Consider the following 27,021-nt stretch of genomic DNA (forward strand, 5'->3'; position numbering starts at 1 on the left):
CCAGAAATGTTTTTTTTTGTCATACCATTTTCTGATGCAAAAATCCAAATGAACTTGATGCAAATATTAACACTAAAAGGGGAGGTGGAAGACATTATGAAGTCATTTATAAAAAAGAAATACAATCAGTGTTAGAAAGAAGAAGCAGAAAAGACCCCATCACATAAAAGGAAGCTTTGAGAGGAGACTTTTGAGATGATTTTGACATCTGCAACAATAAAAAGTCATAATTAATAACACCGACTTGTGCAAGACATTCAAATGGTATTTTACTAAGTGCCAGCAAAGTCAATTTGTGGATCCAGAACACTGCTCAGTGCAACACCAAGTCTATCACCTCTAACCTCTATTTATTTGGGGTATTGTATTATGAGACTCTGTGTGTTAGCTTTCTCTCCTCACCAGCACCCACATCTCTTGTCCTGGTCTATTTAAATGGTCACTCACCCGAATTATCAATACAATTATTATTTAAAGATCTAAATAAGCATTATGCCAGTCTCACTCCAGCTGATAGGTAAAAGTTGGCGTTCCTGTTCTAGCGCTGTGGTTTTTGTCACAAGGTACATATGATTACATATGATTATGGCTGTAAATCAGCATAAATAAGGCTAATCCCAAGGCACACAGTTTGAAAACCACTGGTGTAGCTGCCTGCACTCACAGTGATAATAATGTGGAACATGGATTAAGCATAGAAAGAAAGTGGGATGACTACTTGGCCTAGAACAAAGTGACTCACATTTTATATTCACTTTATCCTGAAATAACCTGAAAACGGTGCAATTATAGACTCAAATCTAAAGATTTGTGAACTTTGCTAAGCCTCCAGTGTTTCTAGATCCAAATAACGCCTCTTCTATTGAGCATATTCTTCTCTTCTTTGCCTTCTTATTGGACACTCTTGTGTAAGATACACTTTCACACGTTATATGTTCAGAAAAACAAGATCCAGAACAAAAGAGACGTGCTATTTGACGAGGACGGCCAAGACATCACGTAAACATGTTCCAGGTCCACAGTTTTCACTTCTTTTCTAGAAATCATTACATGTTCTGAGTGTGGAAGCTCCCAAAAACTAACAGAGTCACAGTCTGAGGCACATGACTGTGAGTGTGGGTGGCCTAATTATGGCAGGGAAAGAGGGCTGCCTTGCAGAAATCCCCTATCAAATATAAACCCTACTGTCCTGGCTGTGCTAAAAGAGGCTGTATACAAGGACAGGCCCCTTTAAGTGTTCACTTCACACTCACACAGGCATCAGTGGCCATCACTGCTGAGAAAAGAGGAAGGAATGGAGCTGGTGTTGAAACCAACAGTAACTAGGAACTTTGAAACTGCTACTGCGGTGCATTGAGAAACAAAAATCATTTTGGCATCTTCCTTTGAATCACATTAGCAATTTTTGCCGAAAAACGCACAATGTTGCAACTTTCACAAACTGCAGTAACCTCAAAGATGCTGCTGACTGAGTTTCTGTCGATCATTACTCAACTCGTGTTTGAAGTGACAGGAGACCTAGTTTTCTTCCTCTTAAATGCCAGACCAACTGTGTCCAGCTAAAGTCGCTGGATATTAAAGACAGGATTTGTATTTCAGCTGCAGATGATGGAAATGAATATTTGAACCACCAGACCATATAATCCCCCACTCTGCCAGCACCACACCTCACCCCCCTGATTAAATAGTCAGACTCTGGCGACCCATCTGCTGCCCTGCAGATACCCAAACTGCACCTCTGATGCTCTAACTGCAACCAGACTGGACTTTGGTACTATTATCTAACAGGCAGTTCAGGGCGAGGCATAAAACCAAGTGTTTCATACACTTCTCGTAAACTTTGTTTGTTCACACAGCGCTGCACAAACAAGCCAAGTCGTGTCTGTACTGGGTGAAAGAAGATGGCTGTTCTTAAACCATGGTGTTAATCATTAAATGTCTTTAACAGCTCAAATGTAAAATTAGCACCAGTGTTTTGGTGAAATCCTGAATTTGAATTTAAAACAAAAACTTTGTTTTTACTGAGGTATCTTGACTAACCAACACACAAGTTGTTCATTTTATAACTTTTTAATGATTGCTGTTTTTCAAAAAAGATGATGTTTCACAACTTTTTTGTATTTTATTCTCTAGCTCTCTTTTTTATGCAACACTAAGGAGCTTTCAGTGCAAACTAAACCTGCATCCATCCATGCTCTCTTACTGTATTACATTCCAAGTACTAAATGCACGCTGGATTTGTTTATGCTAAAAATATTTCGTACTCGTAATGTTTCCCTTTTTTTTTACTACACAGATTATGGGAGGAAATGTGCACTTAAGCTACAGTATCTACTGGAGCTGCACCAGCAGGGATTCTGAAGGCAGTTTATGCTCCCAGTAAACCTACAATTTGAAAGCTCTCATCTGGTGCACAGGGTCAAATGAGTATTTTTTTTTTCCGCCATGGAAATTACAATTATATTCATAAATTCTCCTGATGTTTCAATTACAGATGAAAACTAACATTTTGTGGGCTTGTCATCTGAGTGTAACTGTTTTTACAGTCCTGAGGCCTGTTTTGAGATGCAGTTTTGCAGATTTATTTGAATGAATAACTGAGCTTAAAGCAATTTGACATTTTCTCCATGAGATTTATATAAGAAGATTGATCAAGTCCCATATCTGCCTGTTAAATATAAACACAGCAGTCAGTTCGTGTCTCTCAGCATGAAGACTGAAAACAGTGGAACAGCTTCAGCTTTACATTTAGTGCAGATATGAGATATAAGAGTTGCAAAAGTTATCTTATCTAACTCTTGGCATCAAAGTGAATAAGCAAATTTCTCTCCATTTACTGGTTGCAGTGTGTTGTTCAACAGCAGATTACATGAACTCTTGCTTCATAAAGATGTGTTTTGTTTCTTGCTCCTATAATGCTTTCTTCTTTTTAAAAATCCAAATAATTTTAAATAGCTGTTTTTGAGCTACACCAGTGGCGTATTTGAATAATTCACTAGCGGAGCACTTTCGGTTGACATACATTTCAATGAATGGTGCTTGAGGTCCACCAAACTGTCCGACCTCTGCGGCTTTTATCATGCTAATTTTCAAAGTGTGAAGTGCGCTCAGACCACCTACTGTGTTACATTCCAAACAGTCTGAAGTAGGTCAACAACGTCGCAATGCAGGAAATATTATTTTCAATATTGCAACGTTAAATGCTGTAAAGGAAAAAAAAAGACTGATGACACAAACAGAAAGAAATTTTATGCTATTTTGGGTAAGCCTGCAAGTCTCCAGCATCATTTCTTCTCTGCACAAAAAGATTGTTTTTCTCTGGTTTTCCAGAATCTGTCAAAATGATTTTGCTCTGGGGGGTAGAGTGCTGCTTGGGCTCTCAGGCGCTGAAGTAAAGCTGCAGGTATATGGCAGTGGGTTCCTTTCATGTTGTAACAGCAGACCTGCTTTTTAAAGAATTCCCTCTGCTTGCATTGGGCCCCTTAAACCATTAATCTATGCAGTGTTTTCAGAGTTGTAATAATGGCTAACTTTAGCGTGTAGAGCTCTCAGGCTCTCTATTCACCGATTCTTTTACTTTTGTGAGCAAGCTGAGAATTTTCACATGGGTAACCCCATAATACCCACTAACATAAGATGAACTTGTGAAATGCATCACCCACCAATGCCTATTTAAACAAAACCAAAAAAAGGGGGGTGGGGGGTACTTCCTCTTTATGCTTAAGGACTGCAGGAATACCTCTTTCAGTCTATAAACTCAGTCAACTTTATGCTCTATTGACACATTTTGTTGTTCATTGTTTCATTATATTTCTATATTGAAGTGTCCATTGTTAAATGAGAGGAATTTAAAGACAGGAGAGTCAAACCCATCTTGAAATTAACATAAAAATAAATTCCATCTCCACCCAGTTGGCTGAAACATGTATAACAATTAGTATTTACCTATTTATGAAAACATTTTCCACCAGCATGCATTAAATATGTGCATTCAAGTCTTTATACTTAGACTTCAATGAGAATTCTTTTCATGCTTCATTAAAGCTGCTCCACAGACTGTTGAGATGTGACTTATATATTCTTTGCATTTCAAAAACATATAAAAGAAGGGGTCATTTTCTTGCTTTCAAAGGCTTCCATCTTATAAACACTCCTTTCTAGCCCTCTGAGGTTTCCACCCATCACTCCTCACAAAGCCTAACTCGCATTGTCTGGAATTAGCCTTCAGAGGCGCAACATTTCTCTCCGCGCGATGATTTTCTGCAACTTTTTCCACATTCCAAATCCTCCGCAGATTCTTCAACAAAGGCACAGACTTGCTTGTGTGCTCGTCAGTAACAACATTCCTCTGGCATGAAAGGACACTTCTCTCTACTCAACCATCAACTCATCAGATGCGCCAGACAATGACCTTCTTCACTGGACGAGCCTGTAAATCATTCATTTTCAATATTAGCCACAGTCGAAGTGTTTTCCGGCATGAGAAGCCCGATGTGCCTATAGAACATACGGATGTTTTGTTGAATAGCAGGACTTTGACTGCAGCAGAAGCTGCATTTGTGAATCAGAATGTAGATTACACAAAGGACTGACTGCATCAGAGGTTTGCACTAATGCAGAAAGCACGAGTACTAGCAAGCACTGACATTTCTTTGTCTTCCGTTAGCTGATTATCAACTAGCAGAATGTTGCATTTCCAAATTTTAAAACTTTCAGCCATAGACTGCATATATAATATGGACGCGGTCTTTGAGTCTGAACAGTAAAGCCAATGCTAAAGTGTCAGTAACTTGCATTCTTTCTCACAGCCAGCAGGAGGCAACTCCTCTGATTTCAAAAAGAAGTCTGACTGTATAGATGTCTTTCAGAAAATCACCCTACTTCTACCATGATTTGTTACCTCAGTAAGCATTTTCATGATGCGTTTATGGCCTCAATTGTTGATCTGAAGTTTCCAATACAGCATGGTGTTCTTTTTGTAAGTTGTGGTCCCATTTATTTTCTGTCTTCTCTTTACTTTTGTACTCTGTGGAAATTATGAGCATGCTTACTAAAGTAAGCCTTGCAGCTTTCATAAACCGCAGTAACCCTATATGCTTATAGTTAGTTCTTTGTGTCACTAGATATAAACATGTTTGTGTGATGCTACGTGTGTTACATAATTACTGTGCTATGAAAGTTTAAACGAATGGAACACTGAGAATGTAGTACGTGTGCGACACACAAGATGTAGTGTGATAGCAGCAGGGCCAAATACAGACCAACAAACTCAGCACTTAACATCATCAAATGATTCTAAAGACCAAAGTGTTGCAGTTAGGTGTTGTGTGTTATTTTTGCAATGGTGCCAAGTCTAAGGGGATAGTTTAGAACACACTTTTTACACTTTCCAGAAATGCACAAATGGCCGTGGAACTGTAAAGTAAATAAATGTCATTTCCAAAATGTTGAAAAGCATTTAAATATTCAGTATCAGTATGAAGAATTCATAAAAAGCTGCTGTCGACTAAAAGAGAAGTGAGAAAGAAAGCAGGAGGTTTTCATACTGCCACATGTCAGCTGAACAGCGTTCCAAAAATCCTCCAACTTCTGCCTTGCATTAACAACACGTCCTGGAACAAAGCACTGCAAGGTGATTAATGAATAATGTTGGCAAGCTGTAGCGAAGACTTCTGGGAAATCAGTGACAGATAGAAACCTGAACTGTCACCTAATGTTATCTTTGGAATACTTTTCTTTCTCTTCTAATAATGCTGCAGCCAGCAGGCTAGACTACTGCTGAGAGATGTTGGTTTTTAACCACTAAGTCTACTGACTGGTCTATCACAGAGAAAAGCTTAATGTTGCTGATCATTTCACAGCCTCATAGAAATGCAGATATTGTCATTTCGGTAACAGTTTCATTACAGACTATTTTTACATTGAAACACTTCCTATTCACACCATCTCTTCATACATACACACTTCCTCCCTTTCCCTTTAACTCTCAGTCTTTGCCTCACCAACTGATCCTCCCCTCCCCTGTCTGGAACACTTGTTAGTCCATGGCTCCCCCTTCTCTCCTGCATACTGTGAGATCAGGAGGTGGTGACATGTCACGTAAACAAAAGAGGAAAAAAATGGGCCACATCATGTGGAGGTGCAGCACAGAAAGAACGTCGCAGAGCCAGCCGACGCTGCGCTGGAGGCCCCCGTTTGATGTGCAAGCACAGAGAACAGTGACCTAGTTCAGCAGTGACATGTTTATGGCTGATGAGCACAGCCCAGTGATTTTGCGAGCAGAGATTGCACCCTTGCTTCAGGGCCCTCTCATTTGGAGCGCTTGGGCTTGAAACCATGCGAGGAGGCGAGACATGATTCTTGTTGGGTGGAACCTGAATACTCCTCCTTCAAGCCAGCCAGCCCCCGTGACTTCTCCTGCTTTCTCTGCTTTTATGTCTCCATCTTTGCCGCTCTTATATTTTTAGTCATGCCAGCAGCGTGACTCTGGGGATGGCAATGCCTGTCTGGCTGTCAGCTGAGACTGAAATATCTCCAGACTGAATTTCCATTAAATTCTACGCAAATATTTATGGTCTACAGATGACAAAATTTTAATGGCTGAACATTTTGTTCAAATATCGGTGTTGTATAGTGGATTAATCCTCATGATGTTGGTGATTTCTTGCCTATAGCAGCACCTGCAAGCTGAAAATGTTTGGTTTTGACAACTATTGGACATATTGCAAGGAAATTTGATGCAGACATTCATGACATGTAAAAATGTGATTCCTGAAAGGGCCAATATTATGCTTATTGGGATTTTCTCCTTCCTTTAGAGTGTTCTAGCTGTTTTTGTGCATGCATACTTCCTGCAAACATACAAAGTCCAAAACCTTCCCCCAAGACAGTTATTCTCTCGTACAGAAAACAACGCTCATTACCTGTCTGTAATGCCTCATTTGAAGTCCAGGCTTTTCTTCTGTTACTAATCTCTGTTACCATTAAACACATTTGCATATGACCTGTTAAGCCACCTGATTAAGATGTTATCAGCCCATTAAGTGGTCCATTATCAGTGTATATCTTTCCCATGTGTATATGTATGGGAATGATAGGCTCAGTAGGCATGTTATCATCACTTTGAATCACAGATAAGCAGAAAGTAACCCTGATAGCATGGGCAACCTTTTGTGATCATATGAATATGTGGACAAATGGAGTTGTATAAATAGTGGTAAACTCTAATCATGACTGCTAATCAAGCAGTTTTGGTGCCTAAAGTCACAGCTAGTGTCAAACTGAAGTGAACGTATGTCTGCTGGATAAAGGTTCGATGGCTATTACTCTTTCCATCCCCTTCAGGCTCCTACAGTAAACCTTGGCTTCGCTTTATAAGTGCTAAATCACAACTACAAACCATTTAATGGGTTGATAATCCTCCGACTGAGCCTGCTAGAAGGTGGAGGAGGTCCCTACCTCCCCACATGTATGGGAAAGATGTGCAATGATACGTGTCATGAATGGCATAATAACAACAATATTAGGTGGCTTAGCAGCTACTTTGGAACGCCTTCAGACAAAGAATGAGCAGCTTTCTTTGCAGGCTTTTTCCAGAGCTACATCCCTGTAGTCATAGACCTGGGGTTACGGTGCATAACGTTATCTCGATTTCATCAAGCCAGCTGACCAATAAAAGCAGACTGGGCTTTTTGAGTGGGGGGTCTTAAAGAGACTGCAGCTAAAATGGCACATTTCAGACAGAGGGTGAGAAGAAAACCAAAAAATCTCATTTTGAACCTGTAAATAAGTGCAATACGAGCTCTTTCAATTTTCATTTTGTGCCATCTCCAGCTCAGGATTAAAATGCGTCCAAATGCCATGGTGTATTACTACAAACCTGCAAAACTAATAACATTCCCAATCAGATATACTTCGCATCTAGTGTTAGTTAATAAATGTTAAAATGCTAACACACTGAAGTGTGACTTTAATACCTACTTAGCATCGGCATGCTATGATCATCATTTGGCTACGATGGCTGTGGACTTTAGCCTTGATGATACTCCCTTGTGGTAGAGCTCATTGACAGCCGCAGATCGTGAGCATGTAGTTGTTGATGTCATCCTACTTTTCTTGTCCACTCGGAGGACTCTACATGCACAGCAGGTAAGTTTACGTACTGTTTTCTGCGCATGAACACAATTGCCCTGAGCAGATGCAACTTTTGTCCTGCGTGCAGGCCGCTGTAGAAGAATCCCCTCGCAGACATGGGGAGATGAGTAAGTTTATGTCACGCAAACCGCTGGGTACATGGAAAGCCTTGGGGATACTCCCATGTGAACAAGCACACGGACAGCTGCAGACACCAATGGTTACTATTAGACTACTTGTCAAGTCCGAGAGAGTCTGCTTGGGGAAGTCTGTTCCATGCACCGGTAGTAGTTCGTATTTACGATTTCCCCGCATACATACTACTACTGAGCGTGCACGCTGTTGCCCTTGTGGTTTACATGTGCAGACACAAAGTTTGGGCCGCACATACATGTCAGAGCAGACTATCATAATTTACCTGACATGGATCCTTGCATGTTTGTGGACAAGGAAAATGTAACACTGACCTCACAGTGGTCTCAAAGATGCCTTGAAGCTGTATCAGCCTATTCTATTGTCTGTGATATTATTCACTCTGTGAAGTCCCTGACAACAATTTATTTTACAATTGAATTTGATTTATTATTATTGTTGTTATTTTTAATCTGATTTTTCTTCTCTGTAAGACTCTTTGTTCACCACTATATGCAGTGTGTTCATAGGAGCTGTCCTAAGTGCCTGTGCAGGGAATGCCTCCACTGGCTTGAATTATTTATTTTGCCTTCAACGTGAGACAAATGTACTGAGCTGCCTCTCGAAGTCGACATTCAACACTTGACTAGTAAACCTGATGACCCTTCGTCTTGATTTCCCAGTGATAGGGCTGTAATTTCTTTTCAATGTATTTTTACCCTATATGTTTGGGGAGCTTTTTTGCATCTGTTTCATGTTTAACTTTTTTCAAATAGGTACAACATATATACAATTCTACTTACTTTTCTTACTTTGCTTGCCCTTTTTCTACCTCTTGTCAATATGTGTTTGTGTGTGTGTGTTTGTGTGTAGGTGTGTGTGTGTGTGTGTGTGTGTGTGTGTTACGCTACAGAAAATAGTGACACCAGTTGCCCTATTCCCTATTATTTTAAAATGATACTTAATGCACATTTCAAGAGTTCACGAGTTCAAGAGCAATAATGAGTCTTAATTCCTCTGGTTGCAATTACATGGTGTCCAAGGCCATGTGTTAGCTGCCACAGGGACTGCATGACAGCCTGAGTGTATTCATTTTTCTGATTAAAGCCTCTGATGAAGCGGCCTGCCCTATAATTACCGTCAACTCCACAGCCACTCTTTGTGAGATTCACGTTGCCACGGCAACAGCCAAATTAAATATGTCTCCGAGGGGAGTAAATATACCCTTGCTCTATATATGTAATCTTGTTTGATGTGTTTGCCACAGCGCTGTGCCTGTGAAGGAGGAAATAATTCACAGTGATTGGATGAGTAGATGGGCTGAGGAGGGCAGCCACTGTGTTGGCCTGTCATATAATCAGTCAGACAACAGCGCAGACATTTTGTCCCAGTATGAGCTTTTCCTTTTGACTTTAATAACACAGTTAGAAAGCCACAATGAATGGTCATTGGCCTCAGGATCAATTTCCACCACTATTCCCTCTGCTCAGTGGAGATTTCTTTTATTATTATTTAAGGCCAGCACTGAAATTCCCCCACTGCCTTTTGAGCGCATGCGAGCGCACTGACACACTAAACTGAGCTCATAAACATGGTGGACATTATATCAGCTATGAGTAGCATTTTAACATCCTTTGCAAACTTGTCAGATATTCCAGTTTAGCTCAAAGTCCTGCTCACAGACAAATTTGTTTTCTCTTTAAACGTCTCACTAAAGCTACACTATTCTCTGCTAGCTTCGGGGCGTTTCAAGCGTTAAAATGACATAACATAGCTACGATCACGTTGGGGTGTTTGAAGAAGGATATGAAACTGTCTGCAATAAGCTCGAGGTGGAAATATTATTGTGAATGACATGTGCTGCATGTAATATATCATAGGTAAGAACATCAGTCCTAATAAACTTTGCTATGGATAGGCCCAGGGTGTCCCTCAGCGCTTAGCACAGAACACACACAGCTCTGTGTCCTCTCCCTCCACGCCGACACACAGGGTCCATCCAGCTATTTCTCACCTGCATTTCAAATTCGTCATCGGCACACAGCGAGGGTTTCAAACTGTCGATTTGAATTACATGAGGGGGCTATAAGATCTGGCTGCAAATTAAATTTCCTGGTAGATGCTCATCCATCCCCCCTGTCACCGGCGCTGCAGGTCCGCTGTTACAGTTTCAGTTAGATTGTGAGATACGCTGTTGGAAGGACTCTGTGATCCGGCATTTTGACATTTTCTGCAGCACAGTGTACACATGTTCAGCTCGGTAAATAGTGCAATCAAAATGCAGGCCAGTCTTTGGCATTGAAGGTCATATATCAAAGATTAGAAATTGTGTCATGAGGTTGATGACCTTTTATTACATAAAAGGGTGTCGGGAGCTATTTTTAGTTAATTTCAAAGGTGACTGTGATGGAATTCATAGTTATTTAGTCAAATTTAAGAGCAGTTTCTGTGTGTTTTTCTGTTCTTGTCAGATGTTTTTTTCTTCATGTGGGATCATTTTCACCACAATATAAAGTCCTGCACCTCTATAAAGACAAAGATGTCTCTATTGTAAATGTACATGAAAATACAATGAAATCCATCTCTATCGAAACACAGCAACCATGGCTAGAAGAAGAGACCACTCAAAAATGTTTTTTGTGCAGCAGGACACATTTTTAAAGCCATAAATTATTAAAAAGTGAGAAAAAAAATGCAGTTGACTTTCTTTGATTATTTATTTTACAATAAATAAATAAAAAATGGAATCAACATGTGCAACACGTATTACATGTGTTACCAATACTGGAAGAACTGGTGGGTCTACTCACCATAGATATTTTGCTATTTATACTTTTACAATCTCTACAAACTCTTTCCACTGCTCTGCACATCAGCTCTCGGAACATATTTCATCATGTTAATTGTGTCTGTCAACATCTAGTTCCTCTGTATACTGATTGTCAGCCACACTGCATTTGTTTTCTTGCTTAAGTCCGTTTTAGTTTCCTCTTCATTTCTCTGTTCTTTACTTTCTGTTCTGAGGAAACACAGCCTGCAGTTCACTTGAAAAGTCTCTGAATTTTTGTTGTGTATCTGCTGAGCTGAGTCACTAATGACTTCTCAGTTGTGCTGCAGAATGACACATGTAGGATAAAATGATTTTAATAAAACATCATGAATTTAACTTTACACTTGGTTCATGTTGCCATGTCATGCATGGTTACCGTAAATCCCAGACTATACGCCGCTACTTTTTTCACACGCTTTGAACACTGCAGCTTAAGATGCAGCTAATTTATGGATTTTTACAAGTTTTATGAATTTGCCTCGAGACGAAAGTGACATTAAGAATGACAAAGAAAGAGAGACTGAGGAAGTGTGTGACGAAGGAATTCTGAGGCTGTTCAATTTCGACACTGAAGAAGACGACTTTAGTAGTTTTAAAGTCATGGTGGTCGTAAAGTTAAAAAATCTGACAATTCTTTTTGTTTTTACAGTTTTTCACGCTGGTAATGGTGTAATTTTGGCAACCTTTGAAGAAAACAAGCCTTTTAATCTCACGGGTGGGTTTTGGGCTTCCAAGATCAGAAATAAAAGACAGGAATAAAAGAAATAAAAGTGCTTATTTGAGAAGATATAATTTTTTCTTTTAACTCCAGTAGATCTTTTTTGCAGTGAATAAAATCCGAAGACAGATACCACCAAAGGATAATAAGAATGGACACAGTCAATCTGCACTGGAAGGCAGCGACTGCTCATGCGGAATTACATTTACAGAGACAGTCTCATGACACAACAACATCAAAGCACACATTTTCATCAATTATTGAATATATATTTGATATGGAAAGGTAATATTCGCTGGTCTCGGTATGATCTTAACAAGGCAGGATGTCATGTTGAGAGTTTGAGGAAATAAAAAGAAGATACAGAATATGAGAATAAGACTCACTGTTCTATTCCTGCATGTGGGAACAAGTCTGGTGATGTGGTTTAAGTCCAAGATCAGAGATGGTGTTGGTGTATATCAGCTGGCATTCCCATAATGTTCTTGGGTTATAACTGGATGAAAGAGCTAAAGCCTCTTTCACTATACAGTCCTCAACTTTATGACACAAGAAGGCCAATAGGGTCTTATAATGCCTGTTAAACTCTGACAGCAGATGGCAAGAGAATCAAAACACCTCGAGAAGATGGCAGAAGGACCTGAGAACAAGCAAGGCTTTGAAAGCATCACTGAAAGAGAAGGTCTGGGCTCTGGAGACCAGTTAAAGCAAGAGTCCAAGCAACGAGCTGCCAGTTTCATCAGGACTACACATCCAGTTCCCACCACAGGCTTAGGTACCAGTGTACGGGACATGATGGAGAGGGCACTGCATTGTGTACAAGGCCGACCATCTGGCATCATACAAAAAAGCTGGGAACAGAGAGGCCCCACAGAGTGTCCATCACACAAGACAAACACAGGCTGCACTGAATAGTCGCTGTCAAGATTGAGTTGTGGGCTTGTTTCAACAACAGTTTCTGTCAGAAGTAGTATAAATGATGGAAGCATTAGCTTTTCATTTCTGTACTTCACCACTGTGAGAATTTGTTGATTTGAACAGGTGCATATGTGAAGCTGAAGTTCTCACAATCCCCCAAACCTTTATAGGTTAACGTCATGTGTATTAGAAGATCAGCAGCACTCTGTTAGTTTAGAGTAGATAGATAGATAGATAGATAGATAGATAGATAGATAGATAGATAGATAGATAGATAGATAGATAGATAGATAGATAGATACTTTTTCTTGGCTGGAAGTGGCAGCTCTCTGGTATCTTAAGCCTTGATTATACCCCATTGCAGGCAAACACAGCGGCATCTGTACATGTGTGCTTGATGCGATTGGGCCAGTGTTAGGACAGTCTTCTACTGTCCATGAGTATGTGACGGTCATGATCTCTGCGAGGACGCCTTAGCTTTGTGTCCACACAGCAACACTTAGAGTGGCAGATTTTTATAGTGATGTTAATTTGGAGAATTCTGTTTTTACTTTGACATGAAAGAGTCATTTTTTTTTGTAAATTCTTGTCAAAAAGCCAAATTATATTGACCATGATTCCATGCTGAAAAGCAACAAAAGGAGAAAACTTTAGGGGGAGTGGATATTTTTTGCAGGCTTTGTAGATAAAACCTGCTGCAAATGTATGGAGTTCTCCCAGTGGACTCTATGTCTGTGGCAGTTTGTGTATGTATCTGCAAGGGTGTATGATCAAGACTTAAGGCCAGTTTTAGACCATTGTTCATGAGTATGTGCTGACCTATATGACAGTCTGTGACTGTATGGACCCATTGGCGGATGTCTGCATGCATCCCAGAATTTGCGTCCACATGACAACTACAACTACAGGGGCGGTAGTGCACACGCTCGGCAGTAGTCTGACTCACCGGATGTAGGCTGCAGGTATAAGCCTGCCTTTGGCAGATCATATGAGGTAGCTTTGTCCTCTCCTTCTCATTTCTGCATGTTACTGTTTTTAGAATCCTCTTTGCTATGGGAAACAGCACAAGTCTCCAGGCTAGCAAACTACCACAATGAAAATGTGAACATTTGCAGAGGATTTGGATTGTGCAGTCAGGCAGCCCTGCGACTTTCTTTGGGTGGATTATACATTTAATGACAGTCCTGGTCTGCTTGCATGCAAATGTTCCACTGAAGCAATTTCAGCTGTCATTATTTTGAGTGAACACCAAAGCTGCAACCTTCATTTAGGTCCATCCAAAACAACTGTGTTTGGTTTGAAGGACTATAGGTAGAAGAAGTGTAATAACATCTACTAAGACTGCTGTCTGGAGCTTCCATGTGCGTGTGCTAAAGGAAATAGACTCAAGACTTTTTACATTCGTAATTTCTTCAACGGTCCACTTAGGTCCGTGTAACATGTATTTCATCACCTGCCCGAGTCCTCTTTGCAAACGTCTGCATTCAAGATAAAATTTGTGTCACCAGGAGGTTGCTAAGCAACTGGCTGACAACACAGAAAATGACATACTTACCGAATAAGTCTGTTAAATAGTGTTGACGTGGGTATAGATTCATTATTTAGTTTATTTAAAGAAAGCTCATCACCAGAATTTTTAATAAACAATTAATCATTTAACTTATTTGTCAAGAAAAACAAACACAATCCACTGCTTCCAGTTCCTCAAATGTGAGTGCATGTTCCCTGTTCCTTTTTGTATTTTGTAATAAACAGACTATCTTTTAGCTTTAGGATGTTGATCAGACATAACAAATTATTTTTAAAACATTCCCTTCTAGATAACTGGGATAGGCAGTCTTAACTGATTAACTGAATAATGAATGCATACAAAAATTGACAATAAAGCTTCTGTCCTAATTCTGATTATCACGAATAATCAGTGTGTCACTGTTCACACACGCAAACATGGTCCTTTAAAAGTTAATGAGAAGGAATTCCCAAAATAAAACACTAAATTATTTGTGGGGAGTGTCAGTTTATCACGCCTCAGGTTGGATTTTATAAATGGAAACTTTTTATGTGGACTAAATAAAGTAACACTTACTGAAAAGTGGACGCATTGTTCGGATTTACAGACACTTTGTGCTCTCTAGACAACACTGCAGTCTCTTGTAATGCCATCCATTAAACATTTTCTCAACTAAAAGTCTAAGAGCTCGCTGAGTATCTGGCCTGGCTTCACCGTGCAGGCCAGGACACGACTACATGACTGGAGGCTCCGTCTGAGTGTGCAACCGGAATAGACCCATAAAATTGGATTAAGCATTGTTTGACATATAATATTAATTCAGCAGCTGAATTCTCTGCCAGGGCATGACTGACATTTATGAACATCGCTCTGAGGCATTTTATCACTCTAGGAAGCGATATAAAAAATATTGCGGCTCACTCTGTCTGTCTGTGTGAGCGTGAATGGTTGTCTGTCTCTGTGTGTTACCCTGATGGACTGGCGACCTGTCCAGGGTGTACCTCGCCTCCTCCCCTCCTCCCCGCCCAATCCCAGCTGAAATAGGCTCCAGCCCCCCCCACCCCCGATGACCCTTTACAGGATAAAGAGACGATAGCTAATGAATGGATGGACACCAATCTCTCGTCTCCCCAGCAGAGTTGAGGGCTTTGAGACTGCTGCAGGGCAAGAAATATGGATTCTTTGTAGGTCTTAACCCTTATCAGATAATGAGAAAAAGTCAATTTTGTCCACTGGGGAATCTGGCAGTGTTAAGACATTTCTGAAATAAATGGTTAAGACAGAGGTCTCTTTTTGCGTTGCATTTGTTTTTGTTCTTATACATCCAAACCAAGGTAAATATGCAACGTCTGATTCTTAGTCATCCAGGTCATGGTAATCCAAGAGCTTCTGTAGAACACAATAGGACTTCTGTTTGGTTCTTGAAGAACAAGAACCATCTGTCCTCATCCAAGAGGTTTCATCAGTTCTAGCTGCCTGATGGTTAGTTCCAGGTAATGTTGTTCCTCCAGATCACATGGCAAGTGGCCCATTGACAAGCCAAGACTGACATGCCTCGAGGTGCAAATGCTTGTAAAGCTACCAGACGTGGGAAGACTCTCTCTCTCATAGCAGTGAAACCTTCTAGGAAGAGATCTCAAGACTGCATTATAAATACCTAGTAAGTGCAGTTGGAGACCCCCTCCTCTATTTAGAGATGGCAGTTTCATCCATCTTTTTGGTAATACATAGAAGGGAGATTAAAGAACGGGTCCACAAGTGCACAGAGGACAGAAAGCTCCTCAGGACAAGACTCATCAGTCCACCGACATCTAACCAATAGGGGACACTCCTTTGAGGACAGCACGCTTACATTATGGACAGAGAAGACAGATGTTTTGAGAGAAGCGTGAAGGAAGCAGTCAGTGTTAAACTTGAACAGTCGTCTCTAAAAAGATAACAGGGTCTACGACACCACTTATTAAGTACACAGTCTTGATATTCCGCCTCTGACAGTTTCACCAGTCATGAACACCTCGAGACACGTGACTCCTGAGTTGTTAAAGGGCCCATTAGCTGAGGGATTTGGGAGTTAGAATCAATATCTGGGACTCCCCAGTCAGTTAGAACTGAGAAAGCCTCTTGGATGAGTGGTGAAATGTTTTCAAGTACCAAAAAGAGAAGTCCAGTTTCCTTCTACTGAAGCTCTTATGTTTAAATATGTAATGTGCTTTCCCCATGTTAAAGGCAGCCACTCTTTTAAACATTAACATCATAGGTAGGAGTGTCCCTGGCCTTCATCCAGCTGAATTCCAGTGCTTCCAAACTCAAATTATAAATAATTTAATTTTCCAAACCTCACGCCAAGTCCTTCGAAGTGTTTACAAACACATGAGGATTTATGCTCAGATGACCTATGGCAGCGATATCACCTGTGATTTGGTCCCCTCCTGGGACAGTATCATATCTGGTGTAGTGTGTGGGGAGGGTCTATTAGAGGGTTCCAGTCTGTTTAGATTCAGACATCTTGTCCTTTCAGCTCTATTACTGCCAGACTCATTAAGAAACTCCTTTCTAATATTAGGAGCTCCTCGAGTCAAAGTACTAACTTCTCTTTGCTCTGGAATTGCATGTGCCGCCTGCTATCTCATCTTAACACAACATTCACAATACATGATAAACTTCTGAACTGCACAGCTTTTTTGTTTTTTTTTTCCTCCAAAAGTGCAAGCAAGTGTTCATTTCATGCCAGTGGTGGAGCCAGACCATTTTTATAGAGGTGCTTTGAGAAAGGTCTTATTAATTTATTTTTTTAACCATATTTCTGGTTGGCCAAACACCTTTTTTTTTGGGTCTCACACTCTTTTCACTTGCTTATACAGGAGAGACTGCCATGTGGAAGCACATACGAGTTTGTTTAAAGTATGATATACGTTATTTGTAATCCTCAATTGGTTAAAAATGCACAACAGTTGATTAAATTCTGTTTTTTTAATTGCTAATAAAGCTCATTAGATTACTACAATTTAAATGACTTGTTAAGACACTTGTGTCAGAAGTCTCTTGTTCTGTTCAGGACATCCACCTAGCTGAGATATCACATTATGTTCGTCCAGCCTTTTGTTTCTTTCTTTCGCCTGCAGATTCTGGGTCAGTCCTGTATTGTTTAGCGGTTTGTTTCCAGAACACTCAAGTCCTTTCATCCCTTCAGACTAAAAGAGTCTGTACAAGAGCTTCAAATATATCCACAGCTAAATTAAATCACACACTTTAACTAACAAGAGCATGTACAAACTGTTTTTGTTGTTGTTTTTTTAAAGATGCATTTGACACTGTCTTCACACACTGTATTGTAAATAAGACAACATATTTGAATTTCTGCAAAATCAGTGTGAACATTTTCAGAGTGGTCAGAACTACTTGGTTATGCTAATAATATGTATCTATATGGCAACAGCACCCATGGATGATTGGTTCTACCAGAGTTCTACCAGAACAACCGTATTTACTGGATGTAACTCCAGCTCTATGAGTTCATGTGTTGCTCTCAACAGGCTTCACTATTTTCATGCTTAGTTATATCTGTAAAAATGAGGGCAGTGATGGCCTGAAGGACCACTGGACCAGTAAGATAAATCTCACTGTACACTGTATTGCGTGAGAAAGTCATGACTACCACTGAGGTGCCCTTGAGGGAGGCCTATAACCTAACCAACAGATTGGACTGAGGTTGTACAGAACAGCTGCTGGGTGCAAATGTTCGAGTACAATTAGGACATTACTGCTTAAATACCTAAATTAACTTGAATAAAGAAAGAGAAAAAAGACGACACGGCCTCATCACGGTCAGTTACGTCATCATCACACCACAGGATTTTACTACTATGCCCACGACACCCAAACCTACAGACCTGCACACACAAAACTGCAAATTGAAGGTGGCAGTAGCACAACAGAGGTGGTTACTGGATGCTTCAGAGTGTTTCTGATATCCCCTCCCGTGTCTCTGAAACGACAACAAGCTGACATTGATGTCCACTTCATGCAATGATTTTAAAGTCTCTCTCCAGAAAAAAAAAGAAGAAAAAGAAAACGCTTTACACAATACTTCCTGTCACTTTTTTTGGATCAAAACCCACACAAATGAGTTTGCTATCCCCACAATTAAACAATGTTGGGCCTCGCCCCTGTGCCTTTTCGGAACAGTTATACCAGCTGCTGCTTTACGACGTGGTTGGAGGGAATTTTGGTGCTTCGTTTGATCAGATATGTTTGAAATACTGCAGGAAAACTGATAAATACAGCAGACAGTCTCCATGATTCTGAAACTTCTGTTATCCATCTGTTATTCAAAACCAAATTTTTGTGGGTGCTTTTAATCAACTTTTCCAGATTGTTTATCGGAGTCGTTTAATAATAGCTTGGGATAAATGGTTACATAAATGAATATGCGTGACCTTCCTTGGAGATGACCTGCAAAATCAATTGCATAAAATCTACACTGTTTTTTTTCTTGCAGCATGCTTTTAAATAACTGGAATGCAGATCAATACAATCAGTTAATTGTTAGCAACTTCATGCTTTCATGTGTGTAAAATAGTCTTTCTTTACTGTTTGCATCTTCCACAGCCTTGTGTTTTAATAGACAGGATCTGCATACATTCCCGCAGAAAATGCTATTAGCGATAAAATCAGTGCAACACTGAGTGATGGCTCCATGTAAAATCTGATTATGGTAGTTCTGAATGAATTTGGTCTGAAGCCCAAATCAATTTTTATGTATTTTCACTATGCTGCTGCTCAGAAAAACAAGACAGCGTGTCTGTCAATGCTTTGCCAAATGGATTGAAAAGAGATAACAAATATGACACCGGGAGGTACGTTTGGCATTTACCTCATCTGATAACCTGGTTCTTGATTGAACCCCAAAGTGGGTAATGTGAGTGGGAGGCAAATCCTACGGGAACATTGGACCATGTTCTTGTCAACAACCCGCATGAGTCATCCATTAAAGAAAAGTGCTTCCTGTGATCCGAGTCCAAAATAGACAGTGTCATTGCAGATGTTAGCTTTTAATACAATCACTTTAAATAACTGCTCCGATGCAATTTCAGATGGGAAAACATATCTTTCCATCTAAACATGCACAGTATATATGTGCCCTGCATGAGGCTTTTCTTTTAAAAGACCTATGGGCATTGTGTCCCTATGAGTATTTTTAGGATGTCACTTTCCACTCGGAAGGCATTTTAACTGCTCTAGCAGTCTACTCTCCCCATAAAAGACCAGAAATTTACTGCTTTTCACAGCAGTCCAATGAAAGCGCAGGAAAGTCATCTTGCATTAAATATTTAGATATGCTCCAAGCAAATTTGGGCAAGGCCCTGCTCGAGTGTGACCTCCACATGAAAGGATATATTCATGAGTTTGGGTGTCACATGCTAAGCTCACAATGCTTAGTAATTAATTTTGAACTGCTTGTGGTTTTTGTCCTGGAAGGAGCAGTAAAAATAACCCCATGAAGAGGGGGTGGCTGCAAAAACAGGAGCAGCTCTACAGTTTTATACGATCCATCACAACAACACTGCAAGAAACACTGAAGCACATGAACATGTGTTATGGCAGTTTTCACTGGAATGGTATGTTCTGCTGGACTGCTTCGCTTTCGACCGTTCCTGTATTCCTGAGACCAGAGTCTGCACCTCATAAAATACGCATTGCTTTTTTTTCAGGTTGTACCCAGCTGAATTATTGAGCTATTGACCCCGAACCGAGCACCAGACACTCCCTGGGAACTTCAGTACGTGGCACCAGAGCTGGCCTCCAGTGTTCTTTTTCTACACTGGGTTTTGTCAGATAATAGACTCTGTGATGGCGTGTAAATACGATCCATTGCTTTAATTTATATATTTACAAGACTGCTTTGGTCGGCACATATGAGCAAATATTCCTCTAATTTGCTTACCTTTTCACTTTAGTCAAAAAAAACAAACTTGCACTTGTGCAGTTTGTAGAGAATAATGACCAACATCTTTGTCTGTCACACGGCGGGCCACTCGTAATGAGAGAGTGAGCACGTCTCCACCAAGCTGATTATTGTACAAGCCTATAATCTGTGAACATCTGCAGCTTGACTAGCCTGTCGCCACTGGTCTCCACAGTGTGAGAAATCTGCCAATAGCAGATTTGTCTACTTTCGCTTAAAAGAATTACCTCAGTTTGGACGCAAACATGGTCTTGCTCAATTTCAGTACACAGACAGGGTCAAATAAAAAGCCATATGGATCAGGTTTAATTCAGAATAATCTTGTAGTACACACTGTACTAGCGTGACTTGGACATACATTTGTCAGAATTATGATGCATAATACGGGAATGACAAGTCCAGTAAATCAAACCGTTATATAAACAGGAAAAAAGCAAGTGGAAGAAAGTACATTTGCTCACTTGAGTACACTTTAAAGTTTTGCACTTGGACTTTGCTAGTACTCTGCTATATCCATCAAAAAGCTGTGATCAAGATTTTACAAACAAAACGTACAATATTAAAATATGATGCATTCATTAACGGTAAATAAAGTTCTTATCAATAGTGACAAGTATAAAATGCTGCTCACATGCAAGGTTACAACCCTACGCTAAAATGTTTCATCATGTAGTCTTTACAGAGGACATTTACAAATACTGAAAATGTAGTTTGTGGTAAAAGTGTGTGGTGTATTAAAGATTGAAATCTACAGACCTCTTAATCCAACATCCTCCATCTGGTTCAAATGAAAACCCGACATTTTTTTGAAAACTGCACCACAACATGTAATAAATGCAAACACACATGCTCAACACAAATTTGACTGTAAATCACGTAAGGTCGATTCATTTGCTCTATTTTTCTACAGGTTCTTGTTAAACACTAGCCCATTGTTGGGCTGATGAAATCAGCTGCTGTAAGCCATGTGTTCCTGTGATTGGTAATACTGTGCCATGCTGGCAGACCCAGTGAGGTAAATCCAGTCTATTTCAATTATACAGTGGACCACTTTACTCCACTTAAGTGCATTACCCCCTAATCAGTGCCTGGCTGTACTTGTTAGCGCATGACCTTCCCTCATATTCATGCAAAGGTAAAAGCTTCTGGAAAATTAGCTCCAATTTCCCCATCACAGTGAATGCTCTTATTCATATGTAAGTAGTATTTATGTATGAAATTAAGAACATGTTTTCTGGTTTCTCTCTCCCAACCAACCAAGCAACTCACAATTAAACACACATCAGTTGTTTATGCTGCACTAAAACCAAATTGTTTTACAGGCTGTGGAGTTTTTGTCTGAGAAGCACAATGTGGTTGATTTTTTTAATGGTTTTTTTGGGGGGGGTGTTGTGACCACAGCACACCGTCTTTAAATTATTATTGTAAACCTTTAGCAAGCAATTCCTAACGAGGCAATGAGCAGGAAATTTTGACTTATTAAACGAGTGCCACATTTACGTTTCTTTATAAAACTTTCGGTTAAAAAAATAATTTGCTGTCTTGTTAAGAGTTACATGAGAAAACTGGTACCGCTGTCAAGCTTATGCATTCCTTCTACCTGTACGCAGAGCCAGCATTTGATTCGCTTAGCTTAGCTTAGCTTAGCTTAGCTTAGCTTAACTTAACTTAACTAGGAGACTAGAAACAGGGACAAAAGTTAGCCTGCTCTGTTCAACCAGCACCTCAAGATCCAGAACTTCCAGTATGTAACTCCCACTAACACCCTAATTTGCTATTTTTACAAGTCTTTCTATTTTTTCTGTACTACTTTAACAAATCACAGACATCTGACATTAATTAGTGAGCTTTTGTTTGCTGCTTTGTACTTCAGGACATAGCTGTGTTTAGTTAAACATCTGCTGGTACGGCCTCATGCCTTTTCTGTAAGAGTCTAAAAGGATCATCAAACACAAACTGACAAATACAACAGCTATGAAACATTTATGCACTTTATAGTTAACAGAAACATACAGTACACTATCCAACTGAAATGAGTTTACCCAGAGGAAAACGTTTTTGCTCAGATAGTCTTTTACACCCGTGTGCAATATCACTGAAACGTCTAACGATTCAGCATTACATCACCTTACATGTTGCATTACTTCTAAGATTAACAGCAAGTTATTTACTCTATAAATAAAGTTTGACTTAGACTACCATATTAATAATACAGGTCTGGGCCGCCACTTTAGCTCCCCTGGTTGAGCTGGTGCCCCATGTAGAGGGGCCATAGTTCCAGATGCAGCGGCCATGGGTTTGAATCTTGCTCGTGGCCCGTTGCTGCAAGTCCTTCCTCATTCTTCTTCCCCACTTTCCTGTCTCTCTCTCTTGACTGTTCTATCTAATAAAAGCAAAAAGGCCCAAAAAATCAACACCAAAGGCAATACACGTTTTTAATCTTACCACCTTTATAATAATAATAATAATGATAATACATTTTATTTAAAAGGCGCCTTTCTGGTCACTCAAGGACACCTTACAAAAGATAAAAGAAACAACAATAAAAATACATCAGGCAGTGCAATTGTCACAGCAGGGAATAAGCAGTTTTGAACAGGTGTGTATTTAAATGTACTTATTTATTTATTGAGAGTTCTAAATCTCTTTCATCCAATATTTTTGGAGAGATGTTCTGCCATGGGCTGCAAGGTGGTGCAGTTGGTTAGCACTGTTGCCTCGCAGCAAGAAGGTCGCCGGTTCACGTCCTGGTGGCACCTGCATGGAGTCTACATGTTCTCCCCGTGCAGTGTGGGTTCTCTCTGGGTTCTCTGGATTCCTCCCACACAGTCCAAAAACATGCTGAGGTTAATTAGTGATTCTAAATTGTCCGTAGGTGTGAATGTGAGTGTGCTTGGTTGTCTGTCTCTAAGTGTAGCCCTGTGATACACTGGTGACCTGTCCAGGGTGTCCCCTGCCTTCACCCTAATTCAGCTGGGATAGACTCCAACCCCTCATGACCCTACTGAGGATAAAGCGGTGTATAGATAATGGATGGATGTTCTGCCATTCTTTAGTTGTAGTGTTGCTCTACCTCTTTTCTTTAAAATACCCAAAAGGTATTTTATTGGATTCAAGTCAGGCAACACACTTGTACAAGTCACAGATTTCTCCTTTTCTTGTGTGTCTTGTCTTGTGTGCGTTTATATGTGTATGTGTGTACAGTGTATTCTGATATATCCACAGAAACACATGGTGCCACTTATACATTTTATCTGTCAACACCTTTTGCACTCCTGCAGCTCCATATCATCACCCTCTCATCTCTGTGCTTTGCTGTCAGGACTATGCATCCACTGTGGAAGTCCTGCTCAGTTTCACACCAAACATGCTGAACCCCATCTGAGCTGAACATTTATCTTGGTCTCATCTGACCAAAAAATATGCTTCAATATTCATCAGGCTACTTTTCATGTTCTTTAGCAAAGATCTTGCAGTATTGTGCTAAAAAAGGAAGCAACGTTTTTTTTCTTTGATGACATCCAAAGGGTCCGACATCACGTAATCACCTTCCCACTGTGTGAGTTGTCACAGAAACTCAGATTTCCGCCAATGACCCCTGTGCTAAGTTTAAAGCGCCTACCTGTTTGTCTTTCAGAGCTGGATTGTGCAAGAAGCGTCCTGTTTGTGGGGATATTTTTAGGAGGAAGGCCACTGCCACTCTGATTAGTGGTACTATGACATACTTTAATAGATTTTTAGTAGGTCACTGATCTCTCTGTGTCCTTTTCCATCTTTGTAAAGTCTCACGATTAGACTTTTTCTGCTCATTTAAGTGATATTTCACAGGGATGCACTCACTTCTGTTCTATGCTGTACCCAGCCTTTGTAGTTCCAAATAAAACACTTTTCATCAAGCAGATTATTCATTGTGCCTCCTACATGTGAACAGTTGTGTGCTTATTTTTCTGCTCGCAGCCCAAAGACATTCAGACGAATTCGACAAAGTTTTAATAGCAAAAAACTTCCACTCAGTTTGGATCATATTACAGTGCAGTACATGACCTTTGAACAACCCCAAAAAAGTTTCATGAGCACTTTTGGAAATCACCCGGGGCCAAAATTCGCTTTTGATTCTCTAGTTATCTGGGACAACCTCAATCCTGCACTTATGTTAATCCATCCGTTGCAGTGCCATGCAGCTGGTGCCTGTGACACAGGACTGAACTAAAGCAGATTTCCAGTGATCTACAAACCCGGATGGCATACACAGACTCTGAGCCAGGATCTCTTACGCAAGTTCAGCCAGCTGTGGCAGTTTGGGCTGTGCGTGCAGGGAATGTGTTTACATAACGTTCATTTGGGCTTTTTCACTTCACATGGCAGCTCCTAAAGAAAGTCAAATGCGTGCAGTTGGGGTTCTGTTTTATTTATTGCACTTTTTTTTTTTACTTTTCCAAAAAGAGCCAAGAAGTTTCAAAAAGTTGGTCTCACTGTAGATTTTCTTTATCTTGACCTTGATGTTAGTTTTCCTCCCAATTATGATCTAAAACGTGGACATCAAATGGTACAACTTGTCCATGTTTAAGTCGTACATTAAGTTGATTTATTCATGCTTTTCTGTATTTTCTGTCTAGATTCAGCCTCAGAACCTACCAGAACCTATTTTTTGCCTCTTGGATTGAGCAATGGTGTCTGGTTTCTATTTTTAGATCTTCATATGACAATGTAAATACTGAACAGAACACTGATGAGTTCAAAGTCTTGGTCCAGGATGGTTGCACTGTTACATAACAGGGTCCAAACATCTCGACACACAAACTTGAAACTCATCAACTGAGGTCACTGACACAAAGACAAGTGGGGTTTTTTTTGCAAGTAAACTTTGAATTCAGGAGACCAAAAAAGGGCAAAAATACAATAATGAACAAAAACTCCACTGAACATCTGGTCAGTAGATGTATAAGGTCGCATAAACAGAAATACTAAAGTAATGTATAATTATCTCAATACTCAATGTAACTGTAATAGTCTAATACATGTGATTAGTTAAACTCCACCACTGGCTACCATATATGATCAAACTAATAATTATTGGGAGCATAATTTCTATCTCAGATGGGATCAGATGGTTCAGGACGAGGCTCAGCCTCTCCAGTTTGGTGGATAGTGCAGCATACAACACGTCCTATTATTTTCACCTCAGCATTTCAGGTGCTTTCATTTGAGACAACCTTAATGCGTCTCTGCCAGCACGTGCTGCTGTCTCCATAATATAGGCTCAGACTCTCGTCCTGTTTTTTCCTGAGGCAGAGAATCAGCGCCTGATCTGTGCTAAGCCCTGGACCTTAAATCCCTCTCAGACACTCATTAATGCGCTCGGTGTGGGACCACACTGGGGTCGTGTCACTCTTCTGAGCCCAGACCTCGGCCCTGTGTCTGACAGAGGGATCTTCTCCTCCCCCCATCCTCCTCTTCATCCTCTTTCATTTCTTCTTCAACTGTTGACTCTCAGCTTCTGCCTCTTTTTGACCTTTCCTGCTCATCCCCTCTGCAGGTAGGAAGCAACATGACAGCAAAAGGAAAGGATCAAGAGGAGAGGGATTACTCTTTCCCAGTGTATTGGGTTGCTTTTGTTATTATTGCTTTGCTAACTCCTGAAAAACTATTCATTAATCATTCATTTTGTCCTGATGAGCTTTCTGCAGTTGTGGATTAAAGTAAAGAAAAGCACAACTTTTATTGCCAAAGTGTGCGCAGTTCATCATTTGAAACCCATTTTATTACAACTTTGGCATCATTTAACAATATTAATCATGATCATGATACAAAAGGACCTCGCTGAGGACGCCATTTAAAGTTTTACTTGGCCCATAAGAGGGTTGTGTGGTCTGCTGAGGTAGGAACAAAACTCGGCAGCGTATTTGTCTTTGACTTTCAACCCATTGCAGTAACTCGATATTACCCAGTTTCTGAAGATCGAAATGTGTTTTAAAGAACATCGACATCCGCAAAACACAGTCGACAAACTTAAAGTGTTTGCTGCACTTCTTGCCATTTCACACAATAACGTTCTGACACTTTTGTGCAAGAGGCAAGTTTACACATGATGAATGACAAAAAAATAGATCGGCTAATGCTGATGTGGCAAAAACTGTACCTCATCTGAACACAATTACTGCTACATGTCCATATCCCTTCGTATTTCTGATTCACTGACTGCTTGTGACATTTATTCTAGAAGAATAGTATTTAAAGTTTCATCAAAGTTCATCGTTCACCAGAAGAATAATCGTAAAGCCGTACTAATCATATTTTTCGGATGGATTAAATAACAATGTGTATTGTGTAAGAGGATGCTGATGGTGATGAAACCACTCACACTCATCCTCCTGTAGTTCCATTCAGCTCTGTGGCGTCTTTTCAAGTTTTTCAGCTGATTGTTTTGTTTTTTTTTTGGTTCAGAACTTGTTTTGATTGTTCTTCTAGCAGAGATAGGCAGACAGATACAGCAACGTAAGTTATGATACATCTATTGTATTATACATACAGGCCTGGAAGACGGAAACAGAGTTAGCAACTGTCTCGTGAACATAGTGAAACATTAACCAGCTAAAAAAGTCAGACATTTCCATTGGGAGTTGGTGGAGACCAAAAATAGAGCAAAAAAATGGAGGATGTTGACCTTATGTTTATCACACTCAAGCTTGTTTGATTGCAACAGGTTTAAAAGTGAAAAACATTCGCTTCAGTGGAGTTAGAAAGAAGCATCATTATCTCCTCAAAGCTACATTAGCTGCTGCTTAAGTAATGACACTAATAAATATCTGAATGCA

The sequence above is a fragment of the Stegastes partitus genome, unplaced genomic scaffold (genome assembly GCF_000690725.1).
Source record: "Stegastes partitus isolate 25-593 unplaced genomic scaffold, Stegastes_partitus-1.0.2 Scaffold1595, whole genome shotgun sequence".
Taxonomy (NCBI): Eukaryota; Metazoa; Chordata; class Actinopteri; family Pomacentridae; genus Stegastes; species Stegastes partitus.